We start from the raw sequence: 25,164 nt of genomic DNA, 5'->3' as shown, positions 1-25,164 counted from the left end.
CCAGAGCTCGGAACCCGATCGAACATCTCTGGAGAGACCTGAAAAAAAACTGTGCAGCTCCCCATCCAACCTGACAGAGCTTGGGAGGATCTGCAGAGAAGAATGGAAGAAACTGCCCAAATACAGGTGGGCTAAGTTTGTAGGGTCATACCCAAGAGGACTCGAGGCTGTAATCGCTGCCAAAGGTGCTTCAACTAAGTACTGAATTAAGGGTCTGAATAATTATGTAAATATGATATTTTTGTAAAAAAATTATACATTAGCAAAAATTTCTAAAAACCTATTTTGTCTTCATGGGGTATTTTGTGTAGATTGTTGAGGGGAAAAAAACGATGTAATCCATTTTAGCATAAGGCTGTAATGTAACAAAATGTGGAAAATGGTAAGAGGTCTGAATAACTTCCGAATGCACTGTATGTGGCCCATATCAAAGCAATAGAACAGGGTGTTAATTATGCTACTCCAAGTGTATGTGCCACATAATTAAAGCACTGCCCTCCAAGGCCCAGCCATGGCTGCATCCCTGCCCAGTCATGTGAAATCCATAGATTAGGGCCTAATCAATTTATTTCAATTGTCTTATTTCATTATATGAACTGTAACTCAGTAAAAACGTTGAAATTGTTGCATGTTGCGTCTATATTTTTGTTCAATATGTTTGAGTTGAGGTGGACTCTGTCTGATTGAAACTGCTGTAAAAGGTCTAAAGCCAGTACAGTTCTACCAATGTAGCAACCTTTTTCTCTTCGGTCATTGTTTACATGAAGTGAGTCAATCCCTGAAAACAGCCGACTAGCTCAAAGTGTGATTCTCCTTTTTAAATACAACACAAACAAACAGAGGGCCTAAAATAGGAGCTATGGTTCCATTCAGTGCAATACATCATAAAACATGGTGTGTGTGTGTGTGTGTGTGTGTGTGTGTGTGTGTGTGTGTGTGTGTGTGTGTGTGTGTGTGCACATACACACACACACCTTCAAAAACTGGAGCCCCAGCAGCAACAGTTCTTGAGGGAGATACTGAGCATCAGATGGGAGGATCGACGGACCAACGTCAGCGTCCTGACCCAGGCAAACATTCCCAGCAAAGAATCCCAAATCATTGTGTACGGGCAACTGGAAAAGGGGAAATGGATGCAAAGGGGGACAAAAGAAAAGGTACAAAGACACCCGGAAAAGCAATACATAACGCAACAAACTGGCAACTCCACACCACAAATAGAGCCACCTGGTGACTTCAGGTCGTTGTCTGCGCAAGTACGGACATCTAATTAGTATAATACAAAAATCCCCATCAAAATCTGTCTGTTTAACCATCAAACTACCGAATGGGGTCATTTTGATCATGACTTTGTTGATCAACTTGTTCTTAATAAATCAAAATAATTGTTTCCTGTTTCTGTAACAATCTGGACTTTGGGGGAATTCCTATATACTCTTCAATATTCTATATGTGCAACTTGGCAACTTGTTATGGTATTTAGGTCGCTATAACATTTGGTTTGAAGTGACTGAGGATTTGGGCATGCTTTTTGAAGCATCCTGGCTCTACCACTCCCATTGTTTCACTAGCAGCGATGCTAATGCTGGCTGTGGGGTAAGTAAATAAACAAAACTAAGGCATATGTTTTGTCATTGTCTCTCAGGATCAATGGATAAATCAAATTAAGTATATTTCAAATGTTGATGTACTGCCCCTTTAAATGGCAGTTTAAGACCAACCAGTCAAGAAACTCCCCTCATCTCCAAACTCACTTGCAACGTCAGTGGACAGGTCTGAGGCTCCAGAATCGGCCTGCTCAGCCACAGCCGGACCCACAACAATCAAGCCACCAAAAAAAACAGTGAGGAAGAGATCATCCTTGAGGGATTACGTGTGAGCATGCGTGTTTTGTGCGGGTGTACATGTGTGAGCATGTTTGTGTTTTCATGCATGCATGTGTGTGTGTACAGTATGTGCATGCATTTGTATGTGCATGTGTGTGGTATTTACAGTAGAACATAATTGGTGCGGGGCAGCGGCAGATGAGGGGAAGGCCAGTGGGTCTGACAAAAAGCAGTGCAGCCAGGCAGAGGCTGTGCTAAGGCCTGGTGGGTATGAGTGGTGTGCAGGGGGACAGACAGAGAAAACTGAGCAACTCTCACTGGGAAACAATATGCAGTTTCATCTGGGGAAGACATTTTGCAGCTTTTTCTCTCTCTCTCTCTCTCTCCCTCTCTCTCTCTCTCTCTCTCTCAGAGCCAGAGAGCCGACAGCACAAAGAGCTCCATTGTTCCTTCTGCAGCAACCTCACCGCTCCCAACTAGAGGAGCAGGGTCAAGGCACAGGACCTGCCAGGGGCTGTTAGAACCTGCTCCCACTGTGTGCGTGCGTGTGTGCGTGCGTGCGTGCGTGTGTGTGTGTATCGCTTTTCTTCAATATAATGTTTCATGCTAGTTCTTGGTCAGGATTACCGTACAGTTAAATCTGTTTTTTTTTCTGTACTGTATAAATGAAAGCGAGTTCTAACACTGTACCTACCACACACTGTATGTGGTTCTAATGTTTCATACAGGGATGCGTTTCAGTGGGTTGTGTCAGTATCAGATCATGAACAGTTAGGACAGATATGCCTCCCTCTGTCCGTCTATTGCTCTCTCACCCTGTTTCACCCTCCATCACCGTCTCTCTCTAACACACACTTACAGTACTCGAGCACGCACACACACAGCTACAGGACATAATGGAAAATCCTTTTATAAAGAAGTGCGGGTCACATCCTTAGAGGATCCAGCAGATTTCTAGTTCATAATACTCTGGCAGGCAGGGTCTGTGGAGAGAGGAGGGGAAGAGAGGTAGAGAGGAGGGAAAGGGAGGAGAAGGGAGGGGAGGTGAGGTCAGGAAAGGGAGGGAGGGTAGGCTAACGACTAATTGAATAGATAAGATCAAAGGCTGGATGAGAGAATTCTTCAAACTCAAAGGGCTATGAGAAAATTAAGAGACATGGAGGGCCGTGACTAATCAGCAGTTGGAAAATCCTAATGCTCCACTACCGGGTACGACAGTAATCAACCGTAAATTGTAGCGAGACAAATGCTTGCATCATTCAGTGAAGTCGAATTCCATTTTCAGAGAGGTGAAAACTAGTATGAGTGTAATAATGAAGGTGATTTGGTGAGCCACGGTAGTGTGATAAGTAACTGAGACTAAGTCTGAGACTTGTGTTCACACCCCGAACTAATGCCTAGGCTTGAGCTCAGCGAGCTAACAGAGTCTAATAATGAAAAAAAACTATTCTTCAGTACATACAGAGGAAATCAAGATTACTGCTATCAATCATGGGTAGATGATTCTGTTTCATCAACGTGCTAGTTAAGCAGAAGTGAAGTAGTTAGCTGTGTGCGCTAGGAACGGTGCGGTAGTGTTTAGCATGTTAGTTAACACCCGGTAGTGTGTCCTCACCAACCAAGACCATGGTTTTGGTAGGGTAATGGTTAGCATGCTAGCTTCAGGAGCTCAAAGTGTTGTTGTTGTTGGGGATTGAATCCCGGGTCGGACTTAAGCGCTTATCAGATTCCAAAAATGTGTACGTGTCTGCACAGCAGTGTTCTAGAATATTGGACCATTGGCTTTCATACTTTTCGAAGCAATTTCTCCAGGGCAGTGTAGCTATGTTACAATGGGCGACAGACTATCGGTCTCTGCGTCTTTGGACTCTAAATTACAGTTTAAAGGGATGGCCTACGTCAGGGATTCTCACTGGTGTTTTGCAGGTACTATTTATTGAAGCTGCCAGTTGAGGACTTGTGAGGCGTCTGTTTCTCAAACTAGACACTCTAATGTACTTGTCCTCTTGCTCAGTTGTGCACCGGGGCCTCCCACTCCTCTTTCTATTCTGGTCAGAGCCAGTTTGCGCTGTTCTGCGAAGGGAGTAGTACACAGCGTTGTACGAGATCTTCAGTTTCTTGCATGGAATAACCTTCATTTCCCAGAACAATAATAGACTGATGAGTTTCAGAAGAAAGGTCTTTGTTTCTAGCAATTTTGAGCCTGCAATTGAACCCTCAAATGCTGATGCTCCAGATACTCAACCAGTCTAAAGAAGGCTAGTTTTATTGCTTCTTTAATCAGAACAACAGTTTTCAGCTGTGCTAACATAATTGCAAAAGGGTTTTCTAATGATCAATTAGCCTTTTAAAATGATCAACTTGGATTACCTAACACAACGTGCCACTGGAACACAGGAATGATGGTTGCTGATAATGGGCCTCTGTACACATATGTAGATGTTCCATAAGCTACAATAGTAATTTACAACATTAACAATGTCTACACTGTATTTCTGATCAATTCGATGTTATTTTAAAGGTGCAAAAAAAATTGCTTTTCTTTCAAAAACAAGGACATTTCTAAGTGACTACAAACTTCTGAACGGTAGTGTACAGTACGAGTCAAAATTTTGGACACACCTACTTATTCCAGGGTATTTTTTTACTTTTACTATTTTCTACATAGAATAATAGTGAAGACATCAAAACTATGAAATAACACATATGGAATCATGTAGTAACCAAAAAAAGTGTTAAACAAATCAAAGTAGGTTTTATATTTGAGATTCTTCAAAGTAGTTGTAACGGCTGTCTGTGGAAGTAGACCAAGGTGCAGCGGAGTTAGTGTTCATCTTCAGGAATTTTAATAAACGTAAGAACACTATACAACAAAACAAGAAAACCGACAGCCAAACAGTCCTGTCAGGTGCAAAACACTAAACAGAAACAATCCCCCACAAAACCCAAAGGAAAAACAGGTTCCTTATGTGTGACTCCCAATCAGCAACAATGAACTACAGCTGTGCCTGATTGGGAGCCACACACGGCCCAAAACAAAGAAATAAAAAACATAGAAAAATGAACATAGAACGCCCACCCAATGTAACACCCTGGCCTAACCAAAAATAAAAAACAAAAACCCCTCTCTATGGCCAGGGCGTTACAGTAGTCGCCTTTTGCCTTCATGACAGCTTTGCACATTCTTGGCATTCTCTCAACCAGCTTCATGAGGTAGTCACCTGGAACGGATTTCAATTAACAGGTGAGCCTTCTTAAAAGTTAATTTGAGGAATTCATTTTCTATCTTAATGCGTTTGAGCCAATCAGTTGTGTTGTGACATGGTAGGGGTGGTATACATAAGATCGCTGTATTTGGTAAAAGACCAAGTCCATATTATGGCAAGAACAGTTCAAATAAGCAAAGAGAAACAACATTCCATCATTACTTTAACACATGAAGATCAGTCAATCCGAAAAATTTCAAGAACTTTGAGAGTTTCTTCAATTGCAGCCGCAAAAACCATCAAGTGCTATGATGAAACTGGCTCTCATGAGGACTGCCACAGGAAAGGAAGACCCAGAGTTACCTCTGCTGCAGAGGATAAGTTCGTTAGAGTTACCAGCCTCAGAAATTGCAGACCAAATAAATGCTTCACAGAGTTCAAGTAACAGACACATTTCAACATCAACTGTTCAGACTGCGTGAATCAGGCCTTCATGGTTGAATTGCTGCAAATAAACTACTACTAAAGGACACCAATAAGAAGAAGAGACTTGCTTGGGCCAAGAAACACAAGCAATGGACATTAGACCGGTGGAAATCAGTCCTTTTGGAGTCCAAATTCTAGATTTTTGGTTCGAACTGCAGTGTCTTTGTGAGAAGCAAAGTTGGTCAACGGATGATCTCCTCGTGTGTGGGTCCCACCGTGAAGCATGGAGGAGGAGGTATGATGGGGTGGGAGTGCTTTGCTGGTGACACTGTCTGTGATTTATTTAGAATTCAAGGCACACCTGCATGGCTACCACAGCAATACGCCATCATTTCTTTTTCAACAGGAAAATGACCCAACAAACCTTTAGGCTGTGTAAGAGCTATTTGACCAAGAAGGAGAGTGATGGAGTGCTGCATCAGATAACCTGGCCTCCACAATCACCCGACGTCAACCCTAATGAGATGGTTTGGGATGAGTTGGACCGCAGAGTGATGGAAAAACAGCCAACAAGTGCCCAGAATGTGTGGGAGCTCCTTCAAGACTGTTGGAAAAGCATTCCAGGTGAAGCTGGTTGAGAGAATGCCACGAGTGTGCAAAGCTTTCATCAAGGCAAAGGGTGGCTACTTTGAAGAATCTAAAATCTAAAATATATTTTCATTTGTTTAACACTTTTATGGTTACTACATGATTTCATATGTGTTATTTCATAGTTTTGATGTCTTGACTATTATTCTGCAATGTAGAAAATAGTACAAATAAAGAAAAACCCTTGAATGAGTAGGTGTGTCCAAACCTATATACAGTTGAAGTCGGAAGTTTACATACAACTTAGCCAAATACATTTAAACTCACTTTTTCCTGACATTTAATCCTAGTAAAAAGAAGACTGTGAAGAATGTGAAATGTCAAATTAATAGTTTTAACTTTTATTTCTTTCATCACATTCCCAGTGGGTCAGAAGTTTACATACACTCAATTTGTATTTGGTAGCATTGCCTTTAAATTGTTTAACTTTCGGGTCAAACGTTTTGGGTAGCCTTCCACAAGCTTCACACAATAAGTTAGGTGAATTTTGACCCATTCCTCCTGACAGAGCTGGTGTAACTGAGTCAGGTTTGTAGGCATCCTTGCTCGCACACACTTTTTCAGTTTCAGGACTTTGTTGTCCATAAGCCATTTTGCCAAAACTTTGTATGCTTGGGGTCATTGTCCATTTGGAAGACCCATTTGCGACCAAGTTTTAACTTTCTGACTGATGTCTTGAGATGTTGCTTCAATATATCCACATAATTTTCCTGCCTCATGATGCCATCTATTTTGTGAAGTGCACGAGTCCCTCCTGCAGCAAAGCACCCCCACAACATGATGCTGCCACCCGGGGTGCTTCACGGTTGGGATCGTGTTCTTCGGCTTGCAAGCCTCCCCCTTTTTCCTCCAAACATAACGATGGTCATTATGGCCAAACAGTTCTATTTTTATTTCATCAGACTAGAGGACGTTTCTCCAAAAAGTATGATCTTTGTCCCCATGTGCAGTTGCAAACCGTAGTCTGGTTTTTTTATGGCGGTTTTGGAGCAGTGGCTTCTTCCTTGCTGAGCGGCCTTTCAGGAAATGTCGATATAGGACTCGTTTTACTGTGGATATAGATACTTTTGTACCCGTTTCCTCCAGCATCTTCACAAGGTCCTTTGCTGTTGTTCTGTGATTAAGTTGCACTTTTCGCACCAACGTACGTTCATCTCTAGGAGACAGAACGCGTCTCCTTCCTGAGCGGTATGATGGCTGCGTGGTCCCATGGCGTTTATACTTGCGTACTATTGTTTGTACAGATGAACGTGGTACTTTCAGGCATTTGGAAATTGCTCCCAAGGATGAACCACAATTTTTTTCTGAGATATTGGCTAATTTCTTTTGATTTTCCCATGATGTCAAGCAAAGAGGCACTGAGTTTGAAGGTAGGCCTTGAAACATCCACAGGTACACCTCCAATTGACTCAAAGTATGTCAATTAGCCTATCAGAAGCTTCTAAAGCCATGACATCATTTTCTGGAATTTTCCAAGCTGTTTAAAGCCACAGTCAATTTAGTGTATGTAAACTTCTGACCCACTGGAATTGTGAAACAGTGAATTATAAGTTAAATAATCTGTCTGTAAACAATTGTTGGAAAAATGACTTGTGTCATGCACAAAGTAGATGTCCTAACCGACTTGCCAAAACTACAGTTTGTTAACAAGAAGTTTGTGGAGTGGTTGAAAAACGAGTTTTAATGACTCCAACCTAAGTGTATGTAAACTTCCGACTTCAACTGTATATATAAAATTACAATTACATTTCTTTTGTATGAATATTACTAACAACAACAGATTAAACAGATTTTGGCCAAGGGATCCAAGGAATGCGTTTAGAGGTTGTAATACAATACAATGTAATGATATTAAAGGAGCTATATGTAATTGTTTTGTATTGTAATTTCAGAAAATGCCCTTAATGTACTGTATACAGTAATAGTGGAATGATAGTGTTTCACAATATTTCCTCCCCCCAAAATGTATGAAACACTATCATTCCAGTACTACTGTAAATACATTAAGGAACTCTGCTGAAATTACAATGCAAAAATATGACATATAGCTCCTTTAATCTACAATTGATGTGTTTAACCATGGGCAACATTGGCCTGGAAGGCTCACAGGGATATTGGTATCCCCAGTACTCCACCAATAATCAATTGTTCAACTCAATACTTCTTATATTCCCCTTAAAACGTTGATTTAATTTTTTTTTAAAATAAATGCAATGTTATTGAAGCTTTAAAACTGCATTTATTTTGCTCTGCCTCATGGCAAAATGTGTAGAATTGCAGGATATTAGCTTAAAAGCTGTAACAACAAAAAGTCTCTCTGCCCCATGACAAAATTAGTAGAATTGCAGAAAATTTGCTTGAAAACTACAACATTTCTCTCTGATGCCAAAGGAAGGGCCTTTAACATGTTCCTTCCCAGGGCCAAAGACTTGGTTTGTCCGGCCATGCACTGCCAAAGTCATAGTATAACTCCTTGTATGCTATTTATATCCCACTTGAGCTGTGTTCTGATTATGAGGGGTCGCTGATGAATTTGTTATCACAAAAGGGGTCCCCGGCCCCAAAAAGTTTCAGAACCCTGGTCTACCTAACATTACACTACCAGTGTCTACAATGTTTCAGGTCATGGTCTCTACTATTCCTTTCCCTACCTTTGGTAGGTAATGTACACGCTAGACATGCCGCACATTCAAGCAATCTACTGAAATCAATTCAAATTTGATTTGTCACATGCGCCGAATACAACAGGTGTAGACCTTAAGGTGAAATGCTTACTTACAAGCCTTTAACCAACAATGCAGTTTTAATAAAAATAAGTGTTAAGACATTATTTAGCAAATAAACTGAAGTAAACAATCAATAAAAATAAAGAAAATAGAAAAAATTATAATAATTAAAGAGCAACAATTAAATAACAGTAATGAGGCTATATACAGGGGGTACCGGTACAGAGTCAATGTGTGGGGGGCACAGGTTAGTCAAGGTAATTGAGGTAATATGTACATGTAGGTAGAGGTAAAGTGACTATGCATAGATAATAAGTAGCAGCAGCTATGCCATTATTAGCTGAATTAATAATGTTTCCCTGACCTCAGCATACCAAGTTGTTTGCCACATAAACCAATAAAACAATGACTGTATTGGGTATTAGAATTTAGAGTAGAAATGACAACCGCATCCTCTGTCAAAAAACAAAACTGCAGACAATCTTGTTTTAAGAGGCAATGGAAGTCCACCAGCTCTTACTGGTTAATGACAGATGATCAGATCCTCTGACAGCCCTCACACAGGCAGGCGCTTGAACACACACACACACACACACACACACACACACACACACACACACACACACACACACGCACACGCACACGCACACGCACACACGCACACATGCACACGCACACGGAAATGCACTGGTGGCAAGTCAGCAGCTGTTCCCATAGTAAAATCATTCATCTGAAACATGCTCAGAACTGCTCTGTTTCAGTTCAGTTGTATGTTAACCCCAATAAGACGACGAGCTCTAATCATAGTTGTTTCTTTGTTTAATTATCTATTGTTGCAGCCTAGATATCGCTGCTTTGTAGAGGTTCGCCGTCATATCAGCCGTAACTATCCACAACAGTTATGCATGAAGCGTTTGGTTGCTTAACTTCTCTCATTACTAGGTTTCAATAACCATTTTTTCACTTTGACAGGTTCATTAAAGCCTCTCGAAAATATTCAAATATTCAAACGTGCCATCGTACATTTAATCTCCAAACAACCGCAGAGCCATGTCTCCCTGTAACCAGCTCATCTCTGTCACCATTTCAAAGGCTCTCTCTCAATCCCTTTCTCTCTTCCTCTCTCTTTTCATTCTCTCCCCTTCTCTCTCTCATTCCCTCACTCTCTTTCTCCCCCCACTCCCCCCTCTCTTTTTCTCTCTCTTTCTCTCTCCCACTCTTTCCCCCCTCTCTCTGCCACAAAACACAGACAGCTCTTATTGCCTGATAGTCTGTCTCGAACCACGCCAATATTCCCTGACTCATGTGTGGGCATTGGCAGGCACTGGCTCAGCTAATGGCAGGTGAGGCAGTAGCGCTGTGCTGTGCTGTTTTGTGTCACTTAATCAATGCCCTGCAGAGGGGAGAAGTGCCAGACAGCTCAGCACTGGCAGCTCCCTCGGCGTTGGGCACGGCAAACCTTCTGGAGCCAGCAGAGCTGGGGAGGGCATGGCATTGCTGCACACAAACACACACACACACACACACACACACACACACACACACACACACACGCACACACGCACACACACACACGCATACCCAACCCCTTCCTCTTCAAAACACCCTGCCCCCACCCCGAAACCCCACATCAGCTCTAGTGGTGTGTTGTCGGGTACAGACAGTTTATGCCAGGCTGGTCTGACGTACCCTACACCCCACGTCGCCCATCCTGGCTTGGATCAGGGACAACATCCAAGATTCTGTCTCTCTCTCTCCCTCTCTCTCTCACGCTCTCTCTCTGTCTCTCTATTTCTAGCAGCTGCGGTAGCTATGAGCTGCAGTAGACAGAGGCTCCAGGCCCCAGACTGAAAAACCCTCAGCTTAAAGCTTTCAGCATTATCTCTGTAACCCCAAAGCAATTTGCTAGAGGAACTTGGCCTTTTCTGCTGTCCTCAAAATGTATTCCTGGCATCGGGTCCTTATCCCACTTCTCTCTCTTTCTACGACGTGCTGCTGGGCTTTAACCTTGCAATGACTCCTCCTCCTCTGCACCAGGTTAATGCCTGGGATTGTTTGCCACGCTCACTCAGTCAAATCCTTTCAAGCTTTCATCTGCTCATTACATTGTTCATTTACAAAGAATTGTAATGGATGTCTGTGGTTGCAAGTGTTGTAGACGACATGTACTTGAGGCTGTTTTTTTGCCAAAAACAATAAACAGACTGCAATTGAAATGATAAAAATGAAAGGTATAGGAGTGGTCCATTTGCTGCTGTCATGGGCAGCAGGCAGACTCTGCTGGGGTTAGTATTATGTGTGTTGGTACAGGGATTTTGTTGGGCGATTAAGCCTGGCTCGCAGTTGGTGTTCCAATTCATCCCAAAGGTGTTTGATGGGGTTGAGGTCAGGGCTCTGTGCAGGCCAGTCAAGTTCTTCCACACCGAACTCAACAAACCATTTCTTTATGGACCTCACTTTGTGCACTGGGGCATTGTCATGCTGAAACAGGAAAGGGTCTTCCCCAAATTGTTGCCACAAAGTAGGAAGCACAGAATCATCTAGAATGTCATTGTATGCTGTAGCGTTAAGATTTTCCTTCAGGGGGCATATTATTGTGACCCTGGTGGCACAAAATAATCAAAGGTCTGACTGCACAGAGATGCTTGGGGAAATGGTCACAATGGGGGACCAGTGTGTTTCAGGGGAAGGGAGTGTATCTGATCTTTCATCAACTAGGACTTGACATTGGTTAATCAAATATCCCCATTTTTGAAAATGTTGCTAAATCTTGCATGCTTTCTCAAACAGCTGAAACTGTATATGCATTTGTAAATCAAATCCTTTCTTGAGTTGGTCTCTGGGATGTAACAACCGTTGGGCATCTGAGCTGATTGTAAGGAAAAGGGTTGAGTGTGTAAGAGTATGTGTGTGTATTCCACATCTGTTGCTAGGGAGTAATGATGTTAGGGACAATATAGGATGACAAAAATGTAATGCAATGGCAATCCTGGTTATCGGTAACAATCCTTTGCATGATCTATCAACATTATTACGCATATTAATTGTTAATGATGGGGATTAAGTTACGCAATATTTTTGAATATATATCGTTTTTTAATATCTATACAGTGCCTTGCGAAAGTATTCGGCTCCCTTGAACTTTGACCTTTTGCCACACTTCAGGCTTCAAACAGAAAGATATAAAACTGTAATTTTTTGTGAAGAATCAACAAGTGGGACACAATTATGAAGTGGAACAAAATGTATTGGATATTTCAAACTTTTTTAACAAATAAAAAACTGAAAAATTGGGCGTGCAAAATTATTCAGCCCCTTTACTTTCAGTGCAGCAAACTCTCTCCAGAAGTTCAGTGAGGATCTCTGAATGATCCAATGTTGACCTAAATGACTAATGATGATAAATAGAATCCACCTGTGTGTAATCAAGTCTCCGTATAAATGCACCTGCTCTGTGATAGTCTCAGAGGTCCGTTTAAAGCGCAGAGAGCATCATGAAGAACAAGGAACACACCAGGCAGGTCCGAGATACTGTTGTGGAGAAGTTTAAAGCCGGATTTGGATACAAAAAGATTTCCCAAGCTTTAAACATCCCAAGGAGCACTGTGCAAGCAATAATATTGAACTGGAAGGAGTATCAGACCACTGAAAATCTACGAAGACCCGGCCGTCCCTCTAAACTTTCAGCTCATACAAGGAGAAGACTGATCAGAGATGCAGCCAAGAGGCCCATGATCACTCTGGATGAACTGCAGAGATCTGCAGCTGAGGTGGGAGACTCTGTCCATAGGACAACAATCAGTCGTATACTGCACAAATCTGGCCTTTATGGAAGAGTGGCAAGAAGAAAGCCATTTCTTAAAGATATCCATAAAAAGTGTCGTTTAAAGTTTGCCACTAGCCACCTGGGAGACACACCAAACATGTGGAAGAAGGTGCTCTGGTCAGATGAAACCAAAATCGAACTTTTTGGCAACAATGCAAAACGTTATGTTTGGCGTAAAAGCAACACAGCTCATCACCCTGAACGCACCATCCCCACTGTCAAACATGGTGGTGGCAGCATCATGGTTTGGGCCTGCTTTTCTTCAGTATGGGCAGGGAAGATGGTTAAAATTGATGGGAAGATGGATGGAGCCAAATACAGGACCATTCTGGACGAAAACCTGATGACTGGGACGGAGATTTGTCTTCCAACAAGACAATGATCCAAAACATAAAGCAAAATCTACAATGGAATGGCTCACAAATAAACATATCCAGGTGTTAGAATGGCCAAGTCAAAGTCCAGACCTGAATCAAATCGAGAATCTGTGGAAAGAACTGAAAACTGCTCTTCACAAACGCTCTCCATCCAACCTCACTGAGCTCGAGCTGTTTTGCAAGGAGGAATGGGCAAAAATTTCAGTCTCTCGATGTGCAAAACTGATAGAGACATACCCCAAGCGACTTACAGCTGTAATCGCAGCAAAAGGTGGCGCTACAAAGTATTAACTTAAGGGGGCTGAATAATTTTGCACGCCCAATTTTTCCGTTTTTTATTTGTTAAAAAAGTTTGAAATATCCAATAAATTTCGTTCCACTTCATGATTGTGTCCCACTTGTTGTTGATTCTTCACAAAAAAATACAGTTTTATATCTTTATGTTTGAAGCCTGAAATGTGGCAAAAGGTCGAAAAGTTCAAGGGGGCCGAATACTTTCGCAAGGCACTGTATATAAAGAAAACTGAGGTGAGAGCATTGGAAATGCTTTTGGCGGTTGATCTGCTTCTGTTCTGTGGGTGGCATCGTGTTTTCAAAGAATGGGTTCTGGCCTCTCGGGGGGCCTAGGGATCCGGGGGGGATGTGGGTGGCCTGCCGGTCACTGGGATGACAACCCAACTTGGGATGGGGAGGGGCTTTAGCGGGTGGAATATTGGAGAACAATTGGAGGGTTACATAGTAGCAATAAAAATATCATGGTACAGCTATATGGACACGCAATCATTATGGTACTTTTCAACGGTAAATTTACAAACATATATTATGATAAATAGATCTGAAACTTGTATCTCATTATGGTAATTGGTGAAATAAATATAGCCAGTTATAATTGTAATGGCTTAGCAGATAATAAGAAAAGACAAGCAATATTTACCTGGCTTTAAGAGAAAGAATATAATATATTTTGTTTACAGGAAACTCATTCAACTCATTAAGTTATGTGGAAAAAGGACTGGGGGGGGGTGAAATATACTTCTCCCATGGACAAAGAAATTCAAAAAGGGTGATGATATTAATTAACAGTCATTTTGATCGGAATGTGCACATTGTCCAAACTGATCTGTCATTGGACCAGATATGTCTCATTAACCTTTATGGACCAAATAATGATGATCCACGTTTCTTTGAAAATACAGTACCAGTCAATATTTTGACACACCTACTCATTCAAGGGTTTTTCTTTATTTGACTATTTTTTACATATGAAATAACACATATGGAATCATGTAGTAACCAAAAAAGTGTTAATATATTTTATATTTGAGATTCTTCAAAGCAGCCACCCTTTGTCTTGATGACAGCTTTGCACACATTTTGGCACAATCCCTACAGTGAAGCATGGTGGTGGCAGCATCATGCTGTGGGGATGTTTTTCAGCGGCAGGGACTGGGAGACTAGTCAGGATTGAGGGAAAGATGAATGGAGCAAAGTACAGAGAGATCCTTGATGAAAACATGCTTCAGAGCGCTCAGGACTGGCGCAGGGCGAAGGTTTGGGGCGAAGATTTAGCTTCCAACAGGACAACAACCCTAAGCACACAGCCAAGACAACGCAGGAGTGGCTTTGGGACAAGTCTCTGAATGTCCTTGAGTGGCGCAGCCAGAGCACGGACTTGAACCCGATCAAACATGTCTGGAGACCTGAAAAAGCTGTGCATTGTTACTCCCCATCCAACCTGACAAGAGCTTGAGAGGATCTGCAGAGAAGAATGGGAGAAACTCCCCAAATACAGCTGTGCCAAGCTTGTAGCGTCATACCCAAGAAGACTCGAGGCTGTAATCACTGCCAACGGTGCTTTAACAGAGTACTGAGTACATTTCGTTTTTTAAATGATTTTTGTTTAAAAAGAATCACCTTTATTTAACCAGGAAAGAATTTTTTACAATGACGGTGTCACGGTTGTTGTCGGTAGAAATGGACCAATACGCAGCAGGTACGTGAATGCTCATCTTGATTTTTAATTATTTTCAAAACGAACATACAAAAAACGAACACTCGACAAATAAACAGTCTGGTAAGGCACAAGGCTATACACAGAATAATCACCCACAAATCACACATACAAACACACCCTAATATATGGAACTCTCAATCAAAGGCAGATAGACAACACCTGCCTTCAACTGAGAGTCCCAACCCCAATCAACCAAACATAGAAACACACAACCTAGACTAACCATAGAATTACTAAACATAAACCAAAACCCGGAATTACTAAATTAAACACCCTTTACACAAACACACCACCCCGAACCACAGAAAACAAATACCCCCTGCCACGCCCTGACCAAACTACAAAACAATTAACCTTATATACTGGCCAGGACGTGACAGTACCCCCCCCTTAAAGGTGCTACCCCAGAAGCACCTTAACAAAAAATAACCCCAAGCAACACCAACAAAAAGTCCCCTTTTCTAAAGGGAGGGAAGGGAGGGTGGCTGCCGTCAACGACGGCACTGTGCTACACCCCCCCTCCCCAACCCACCTATTTCTGGAGGTGGCTCTGGCTCCGGCCGTTCCAGGCTGTCGGGCCACTCTGGCTTCGCCGGGGGGCAGTCGGGGCAGTCTGGCAATTCGGGAGAGTCTGGGCAGTCTGGCAATTCGGGACAGTCTGGGCAGTCTGGCAATTCGGGACAGTCTGGGCAGTCTGGCAATTCGGGACAGTCTGGGCAGTCTGGCAATTCGGGACAGTCTGGGCAGTCTGGCAATTCGGGACAGTCTGGGCAGTCTGGCAATTCGGGACAGTCTGGGCAGTCTGGCAATTCGGGACAGTCTGGGCAGTCTGGCAATTCGGGACAGTCTGGGCAGTCTGGCAATTCGGGACAGTTCAGGGCAGTCTGGCCACTCCGGCAGTTCAGGGCAGTCTGGCCACTCCGGCAGTTCAGGGCAGTCTGGCCACTCCGGCAGTTCAGGGCAGTCTGGCCACTCCGGCAGTTCAGGGCAGTCTGGCCACTCCGGCAGTTCAGGGCAGTCTGGCCACTCCGGCAGTTCAGGGCAGTCTGGCCACTCCGGCAGTTCAGGGCAGTCTGGCCACTCCGGCAGTTCAGGGCAGTCTGGCCACTCCGGCAGTTCAGGGCAGTCTGGCCACTCCGGCAGTTCAGCGCAGTCTGGCCACTCCGGCAGTTCAGCGCAGTCTGGCCACTCCGGCAGTTCAGCGCAGTCTGGCCACTCCGGCAGTTCAGCGCAGTCTGGCCACTCCGGCAGTTCAGCGCAGTCTGGCCACTCCGGCAGTTCAGCGCAGTCTGGCCACTCCGGCAGTTCAGCGCAGTCTGACCTCTCTGGCGACTGTTGACTGGCGGGCAGCTCTGACGACTGTTGACTGGCGGGCAGCTCTGACGACTGTTGACTGGCGGGCAGCTCTGACGACTGTTGACTGGCGGGCAGCTCTGACGATGACTGTTGACTGGCGGGCAGCTCTGACGATGACTGTTGACTGGCGGGCAGCTCTGACGATGACTGTTGACTGGCGGGCAGCTCTGACGATGACTGTTGACTGGCGGGCAGCTCTGACGATGACTGTTGACTGGCGGGCAGCTCTGACGATGACTGTTGACTGGCGGGCAGCTCTGACGATGACTGTTGACTGGCGGGCAGCTCTGACGATGACTGTTGACTGGCGGGCAGCTCTGACGATGACTGTTGACTGGCGGGCAGCTCTGACGATGACTGTTGACTGGCGGGCAGCTCTGACGATGACTGTTGACTGGCGGGCAGCTCTGACGATGACTGTTGACTGGCGGGCAGCTCTGATGATGACTGTTGACTGGCGGGCAGCTCTGATGATGACTGTTGACTGGCGGGCAGCTCTGATGATGACTGTTGACTGGCGGGCAGCTCTGATGAAGACTGTTGACTGGCGAGGCTGGGTTGACGCACTTGTAGTCTGGTGCGTGGTGCTGGTACTGGGCTTACCAGATTATGTACACGCACCTCCAGGCTAGTGCGGGGAGCGGGAACAGGACGAGTCGGACTGGGTTGACGCACTTCCGGGTCCGCACGAGAGACAGGAGCTGGAAACCCAGGGCTATGGAGGCGCACAGCCGGTCTAGATCTTACCTCCTGCACAACCCGCCTTGGCTGGATGGAACTAGTAGCCCTGTACGAGCGGGGTGCTCGTACAGGGCAGACTGGGCTGTGCAGGGGCCTGATGGTAGCCGTGCGTAGAGCGGGAGTTGGGTAGCCTGGTCCTCGGAGGCGTACCGGCGACCAGATGCGCTGCGCAGGCATCCTCCTACCAGGCTGGATGCCCGCTCTAGCACGGCACCTGCGAGGGGCTGGAATAACGCGCACCGGACTGTGCGTGCGTATGGGTGAGATAGTGCGCTCCTCAGCGAAACATAGCGCTCTCCACCCCATACGCTCCTCCATATAACCACGAGTAGCTGGCTTCCGGCTCTTCTTACGCCTAGCCAAACTACCCGTGTGCCCCCCCCCAAAATTTTCTTGGGGGTGCCTCTCGTGCTTCTCCTTCTGCGCGTACTTGGCCTCGTACCACCGCCTCTCTGCCTTGGCTGCCTCAATTTCCCACTGCGGGTGTCGATAATCCCCAGCCTGATGCCAGGGTCCGGCCCCGTCCAGAACTTCCTCCCAAGTCCACTTCTCCCGCCAGTCCAACTCGAACTCCGTCTGCTCCTTCCTCTGCTGCTTGGTCCTTTGGTGGTGGGTGATTCTATCACAGGTGTTGTCGGTGAATGAGGACCAAAACGCAGCAGGTACGTGAATGCTCATCTTGATTTTTAATTATTTTCAAAACGAACATACAAAAAACGAACACTCGACAAATAAACAGTCTGGTAAGGCACAAGGCTATACACAGAATAATCACCCACAAATCACACATACAAACACACCCTAATATATGGAACTCTCAATCAAAGGCAGATAGACAACACCTGCCTTCAACTGAGAGTCCCAACCCCAATCAACCAAACATAGAAACACACAACCTAGACTAACCATAGAATTACTAAACATAAACCAAAACCCGGAATTACTAAATTAAACACCCTTTACACAAACACACCACCCCGAACCACAGAAAACAAATACCCCCTGCCACGCCCTGACCAAACTACAAAACAATTAACCTTATATACTGGCCAGGACGTGACAGACGGCCTACACCGGCCAAACCCGGATGATACTGGGCCGTCCTATGGGACTCCCAATCACGGACGGTTGGGATCTGAATACTTATGTAAATGCATCTGTTGGCAGGTCAGCTGATGTATGTATAGGCTAATGACCATAGAGAGGGAAAAGCTGCAGTCGCTGAACAGAGCTGAGGGAGGAGGCCCAGACCCTTCACTGTGTTTGTTTACCATCTCCTCCATCTCAGTAGACCATTCAAGGTACATTCCAGCAGGGTGGCTAGCTCCAAGAACTGCTCCAATACAGATACTACAGGTAAAAGTAGTCGTGGTAAAAGTAGCTGGATCATTCCACCAATTCAGTGCCTTTTGAGTAGTGTAACTTGGTCAAAAGCAACTTTTGATTTCACCAAATTTTAACATTCTGTCATAAAGAGCACCTTCAACGTAATAAAAACACGTTTTCCCATCTCGAGAGGTTAATTGAAATAAAGTAACAGGTTTGATGATTTCATCTTAAATCAGCCAAAAATCCCCTTTTTGACAGGGGGAATGGAAGTTGTTGTTTGCAACAGGGAGTAGCAATTGAATGCAAACTTCACAAAAAAATCGCAATTGTTAAAACATTTTTAGCCTGTCTATCTATGGGTAACAGGGTTGAGGTGCTATGCTTGACCCGCTCGGTTTTTGACCACAAAACACCAGATAATGGTCAAAAAAAGTAGAACCAGCTCACCTGCTTTCACACTATGATTTAACTATTTGAATGTTTCTTTTGAAAAAACATTTAAAATGAATAGTTTCAACATATTAAAAAGAGAGTTCAGTTCACTAACACGGTTGACCTTAAAATGAGAGACAGATGTAAATGGATCACTAATCACATGAAATCAATAATACTCTTCTGAAATTACTTTGTCAAAGCAACAAAAAAACTGGGTTTTACAATGATGGTGAAATCTTTAAGAAATGTTGGGGTTAAGTGGGTTATGTTAATGATAAGTGCAGAATTCTTTAATTATATATTTTTTTAAATCAGATTAATTGAATTTTCCAGTGCACTTAATATAGCAGGCTTTTAAATTCAATATTGGTGCACAATTTCTACTTAAAATATCAAAGGGATGCAAAAGGCCCTCTTTTCGTGGAACGACCCAGCTGAGAATACTCTACTCACAGTCCAGAAGTGGAGCTAATGATCATGCGAGGCTGCTCTCTTCCTCTCATTGGCTTCTATGGATACTGTCTCTGGTTCCTGAAAAACATGAAAAACTCCAATATCTTATCATCATGCCACTATGTTGACATACACTGAGTATACAAAACATTAGGAACACCTGATCTTTACACTTCAATCTGTGTAGATGAAAGGGAGGAGACAGGTTAAAGAAGGATTTTCAAGCCTTGAGACAATTGAAACATATATTGTGTATGTGTGCCATTCAGAGAGGGAATGGGCAAGACAAAAAGAGTTAAGTGCCTTTGAAGGGGGTATGGACAGTAGGTGCCAGGCGTAAAGGTTTGTGTCAAGAACTGCAACACTGCTGATTTTTCAAGGTCAACATTTTCACGTATGTATCAAGAATGGTCCACCACCCAAAGGACACCAGCCAACTTGACACAACTGTGGGAAGCATTGGAGTCATCACCTTGTAGAGTCCATGCCCTGACATATTGAGGCTGTTCTGAGGGCAAAAGGGGGTGTAACTCAATATTAGGAAGGTGTTCCTAATTTTTGGTATACTCAGTGTATATGGCATGAAGGATCTAAGATAGATGAGCAGTATCTGATGCTTCACTAGTATCAGTCAATGTGCAGAACTGCTGAATCACATGCAGAGAGATGGTGGTTTACACAGCACACTAATTTCAATAGAGGGAAAAACAGATGCTGGTTTAAAAAATGATCTTCACATTGACTGAGAGTGAACAATAATCATTGTTGTAAATGATTGTTGCATGACACACTAGATTCTCGACTACATTAGGCAGCCATGATGCAGAATAGAGTGGAAACAAGTAGTGTTTTACGGCCATTATCTTTATTGTAACAATTACAACCCAAATAAAAATGCAATTCCGCTCATTCCTGGCATGTCGCATAATGCCTGTAAAATCTGGGAATCTTTCAAAGGGGAAATTCTCATTTTGAACGTTTTTTTTTCTTTGCATTTCTCAAGACGAGTGGTCTATTCTGGGCACCGATTCAAAAAACACAGGGAAAAAAAACCTCTCTCTCCAAATTAGCCGGCGGTTGCTTTTATTGGAGTGGATTCTGTTCTAATTTTAAAGCCTTTTGTAATAAAAGGTCTTAATTATGACCTTGCATTCCAAGTAGCGGTGGTGTAACCAGAGAGCTATTACAGTGAGCCTCCTTCTGGGCACCCATTAGCCAATAGCCATGCACTACACCGCTAGTCTTCCACTAGACAGCCTCTCTGCTTTACTGGTAGCCTCTGCGTGTTCCCTCCCAGCCTACCTGGTAACACAGGTCATCAAAGGAGCAGTTAATGCCATGTACTTTGAGTTAATGTCTATAGTGGTGTTGTGTAATTATGTGCGCCCTGGTCATGACTCAGACACGGATTGACTGTCAATGGTAGAACGCTCCTCTGCCTGGTGTAGAAGACACAGCCGTTGGTGTAAGATGTAAGGTAATAGGAAATGGTTATGAACACCAGAGCAGGTAATGACGTTATTCTGACTGTAGGGTAAACAGGGAATGTGTGTGTTTTGTAGGTTCCCACTGGTATCACAGCTTGTCAACCTAAGTGTATCCTAAACGACACCCTATTCCCTATATTGCAATGCTTTTGACCAGAGCCCTAAAATAAGTATGCTACAGTATATAGGCTAGGGAATAGGGTTCCATTTCAGACACAACCCCTGTCCCATGTTGTGGGTGGGGTGGACTGAGGGACAGGATGGCGGGACTGAGGGTTAGGATGGCTCCAGTCTGATGCTGGGGTGTACTGCAGTCATCAGGGGAGCTTTGAGAGATGTCAGTATGAGAGAAGCTTTCTTTGTGTGTCCTCAAATAACCCAATGTCCCACCCTCCTCTCTGCCTCTCTTTCGCCACTGCACACCACCCTCCCTCCCTCTTGTCCTATCTTCCTTACCTTTCCTCGTTCCCGACTCCTCGTATCGTTCCATTTCGTTCTCCCTCCTTTCTCTTTGTCACTCTGTCTGTCGTCCGCCCGCCTCTCTCAACCTCTTGCCAACCTTCCATCCCTGTTTCTCCTCAGCATCTCTTCTATTAAAGATTTCTGCGCCACCCCCCACTCGTCTATCACTCTATCCCAGGAGTGTCAAAGATAGCGACGGGGTCCAATCCAGCCCAAGTTGGTTAGATATATATTGTACAGTATATCATTTTTGGGGGGGGGGGGAAACAAACTCAATATATTTTTTAATGACTCAAACCAAATGAAAACTGTGTAGAAAAGATAATGGACCTAAATTCATAGTTTCTCGACTGTGTCCAAATCACTAATAATCACTGAAATGAAAGCTAGTCAGGGAGCATCAAAAATTCCCCAAAAACGATGTATAGAGGACTATTTTTTGCAAACGTTGACGGCAAGGAAATATAACACATTTTCAGTGGGGCCCTCCGGACCTCGTTGAAGACTGAAGGCGGCCCGCGGTGAAAAATTAGTTCCACACCCCTGCTCTATTCCATCTATCTATCATCATATATTTTACAGGATACCCACCCAGAGCACAAAGACAGAAAGCTATGGCTAGCCTGTAGCTATCTTCAGGTTAGTACCTTCCTTTCCGCTCTCTCTGCTACAGTATTCAGATTCATCAGATCCTTTAAAATATCCTAATAGATATATTTTCATTCTAAAATATATTTGATCCAGGGCCTCCGGAGTGACTGCATCGCAGTGCTAGAGGTGTCACTACAGACCCTGGTTCGATCCCAGGCTGTGTCGCGCACAATTAGCCCAGCATTAGGGGAAGGTTTGGCTGGCTGGGATATCCTTGTCCCATTGCGCTCTAGCGACTCATGTGGCGGGCCTGGTACATGCACGCTGACTACAGTCGCCAGCTGTACAGTGTTTCCTCCGACACATTGGTGCGGCTGGCTTCCGGGTCAAGAAGCAGTGTGGCTTGGCGGGTTCGTGTTTCGGAGGACGCAAGGCTCTCGACCTTCGCCTCTCCCAAGTCCATACGGGAGTTGCAGCGATGGGAGGAGACTGTAACTTCCAAAATTGGGGCGAAAAAGGGGTACAAAAATATATCTATTTGATCTATAATAAGATAGCGGCTAATGCAGACATACCTGTACCCCAACCCCACCATCTATCTCTCTCTCATGCTCTCTCTCTTCCTGATGGAGGGAGGGTGGGGTAATCCACACTGGTTGCCATGACACCAGACAGCCCTTGCTCAGTGAAGGGTCGAAGCTTCCTCTCTGCTCTATTTCTCCTGAGCCTTCCACAGAGGAGTGAGTAAGTGAGTGAGAGAGTGAATGAGTGTGTGTGTGTCTGTTTGTCTATGTTAGTGTGTGTGAGTGTGTGTATATAGCTCCATTCTTGTATATTTTATTCCTCTTGTGTTACTATTTTTCTTTTCTTATAATTGTTTTACTCTGTATTGTTGGAAAGGGCTCATAAGCAAGCATTTCACAGTAAAGTCTACACTATTCGGCGCATGTACAATATTGTACCATTATTATTTTAAAACTTCTCAATCAAACTCTGATTTTGCCTTTGCTTATATCTGTATTCCATTTATTTTTATCATAAAAAAACTCCCTAGTCCGTGCCAATAACAAGCATACCCATAACATGATGCCACCATTCTTGAAAATATGAAGAGTGGTACTCAGTGATGTGTTGTGTTGGATTTGCCCCAAACATAACGCTTTGCATTCAAGACAAAAAGTACATTTATTTTCCACATTTTTGCAGTATTACTTAAGTGCCTTGTTGCAAACAGGATGCATGTTTTGGAATATTTTATTATGTACAGGCATCCTTCGTTTCACTCTGTCTTTTAGGTTAGTACTGTGTAGTAACTACAATGATTTCTCATATCATTAAACTCTGTAACTGTTTTAAAATCATCATTGGCCTCATGGTGATATCCCTGAGCAGTTTCCTTCCTCTCCAGCAACTGAGTTTGGAAGGACGTCTGTATCTTTGTAAGGACTGGGTGTATTGACCACTATTTTTGAACATGGAATGATTCCTTGCAACTTATTATGTGTGGGGGCGGCAGGTAACCTAGTGGTTAGAGCGTTGGGCCAGTAACCGAAAGGTTGCTGGATTGAATCCCCGAGCTGACAAGGTAAAAATCTGTCGTTCTGCCCCTGAACAAGGCAGTTAACCCAGTGTTCCCCAGTAGGCAGTCATTGTAAATAAGAATTTGTTCTTAACTGACTTTCCTAGTTAAATAAAGGTAAAATTGAAAAAATACGATTTGTTAAGCACATTTTTACTCCTGAACTTATTTTGGCTTGCCATAACAAAGGAGTTGAATACTTATTGACTCAAGACATTTCAGCTTTACATTTTTTATTAATAAAATAAAATGTCTACAAACAAAATTCCACTTTCACATTATGTGGTATTGTGTGTAGATCAGTGAGGCAGTAACACAACAAAATGTGGAAAAAGTTAAGGGGTGTGAATACTTCTTGAAGTAACTGTAAGTCGTTCACAAGGGGGGGAATTCCGACCCGAGTTAAGTGCACGCAAATGGAATGTAATTCCCTTTTTATGTACTTTTCTCTCTAGCATATTCTGACCTTGAACTTAAGCACGAGAATAGCATGCTATTCACCCACTATTCATTTGGGGTGAAGATCCCCCCCCCCCCCCCCCCCAAAATATGACTGTGAAATATATTTTCAATAAGAACAAATATCATTTTAACAGCTATTTGAAGCTGGTGGACCAAAAATGAAAGTTACTTTTGGTTTTGGTCCACCAGCTTCAAACAGCTGTAAAATCTATATTTTCTGTTATTGAAAAGATATTTCACAGAGATTTAGATGATACAATGATTCCCTACACTAAACTGAAATTGAGCGAACAGTGTAGAATTTTTGCAATCAGGAAATGAATGATTTCCACTAGACAGATGCTGCTCCGGCGGGAGAAATCCATACGCGAATGAATATCACAGCCAGCCACAACACTGGCACATAAGTAATACTGTAAAATATATAATTCCACTACTAGCGTGTCACGCCCTGACCATAGAGATCCTTATTATTCTTTATGTTTGGTTAGGTCAGGGTGTGACTCGGGTGAGGAAGTTTATGTTTTTTGTTTCTTTGTTTTTGGGCCGAGTGTGGTTCCCAATCAGAAGCAGCTGTCTATTGTCGTTGTCTCTGATTGGGAATCATACTTAGGCAGCCTGTTTGTGGGAGGTTATTTTCTGTTTAGCGTCTATGCCTGACGGAACTGTTCGCTTTCGTTTTATTACTTTTGGTTATTCTTGTTTGAGTGTTTCTTGAAATAAATGATCATGAACACTTACCACGCTGCGCTTTGGTCCACTTCTCCTTCTTACGATGAGCGTTACAGAACCTCCCACCAAAAACGGACCAAGTAGCGTGGCCAGGAGGAGTGGACATGGGAGGACATCCTGGACGGCAAAGGATCCTGGACGTGGGAGGAGATCCGAGGGTGGAAGGGGGGGGGGGGCACACAGGGAGATTGGCGGAGTCAGAGTCTAGACCTGAGCCAACTCCCCGTGCTTACCGTGGGGAGCGTGTGACCAGTCAGGCACCGTGTTATGCGGTGATGCGCACTATATCTCCAGCGCGCATTCATAGCCCGGTGCGTTCTGTGCCTGCGCCCCGCATTTTCCGTGCTAGAGTGGGCATTCAGACAGGATGGATTGTGCCGGCTCAGCGCTCCTGGTCTCCAGTACGCCTCCTCGGTCCAGGATATCCTGCGCCAGCTCTACGCACTGTGTCGCCAGTGCGCCTTCACAGCCCAGTTCGTCCTGTGCCA

The 25,164-nt window shown here is 43.9% G+C and overlaps 1 long non-coding RNA gene across 1 annotated transcript in view; it reads right to left on the bottom strand.

Annotated features, from left to right (window-relative positions):
• LOC106580926 (uncharacterized) overlaps positions 1-25,164 on the bottom strand; it is a 59,251-nt gene that overhangs the window by 23,121 nt on the left and 10,966 nt on the right. The window contains exon 3 of the long non-coding RNA XR_006760982.2: positions 19,364-19,441. This is a non-coding gene — a long non-coding RNA (uncharacterized LOC106580926). The remainder of the gene's footprint in view (positions 1-19,363; positions 19,442-25,164) is intronic.

The sequence above is a fragment of the Salmo salar genome, chromosome 20 (genome assembly GCF_965601325.2).
Source record: "Salmo salar chromosome 20, fSalSal1, whole genome shotgun sequence".
Lineage (NCBI taxonomy): Eukaryota > Metazoa > Chordata > Actinopteri > Salmoniformes > Salmonidae > Salmo > Salmo salar.
This window is presented reverse-complemented; position numbering and strand designations above follow the sequence as displayed.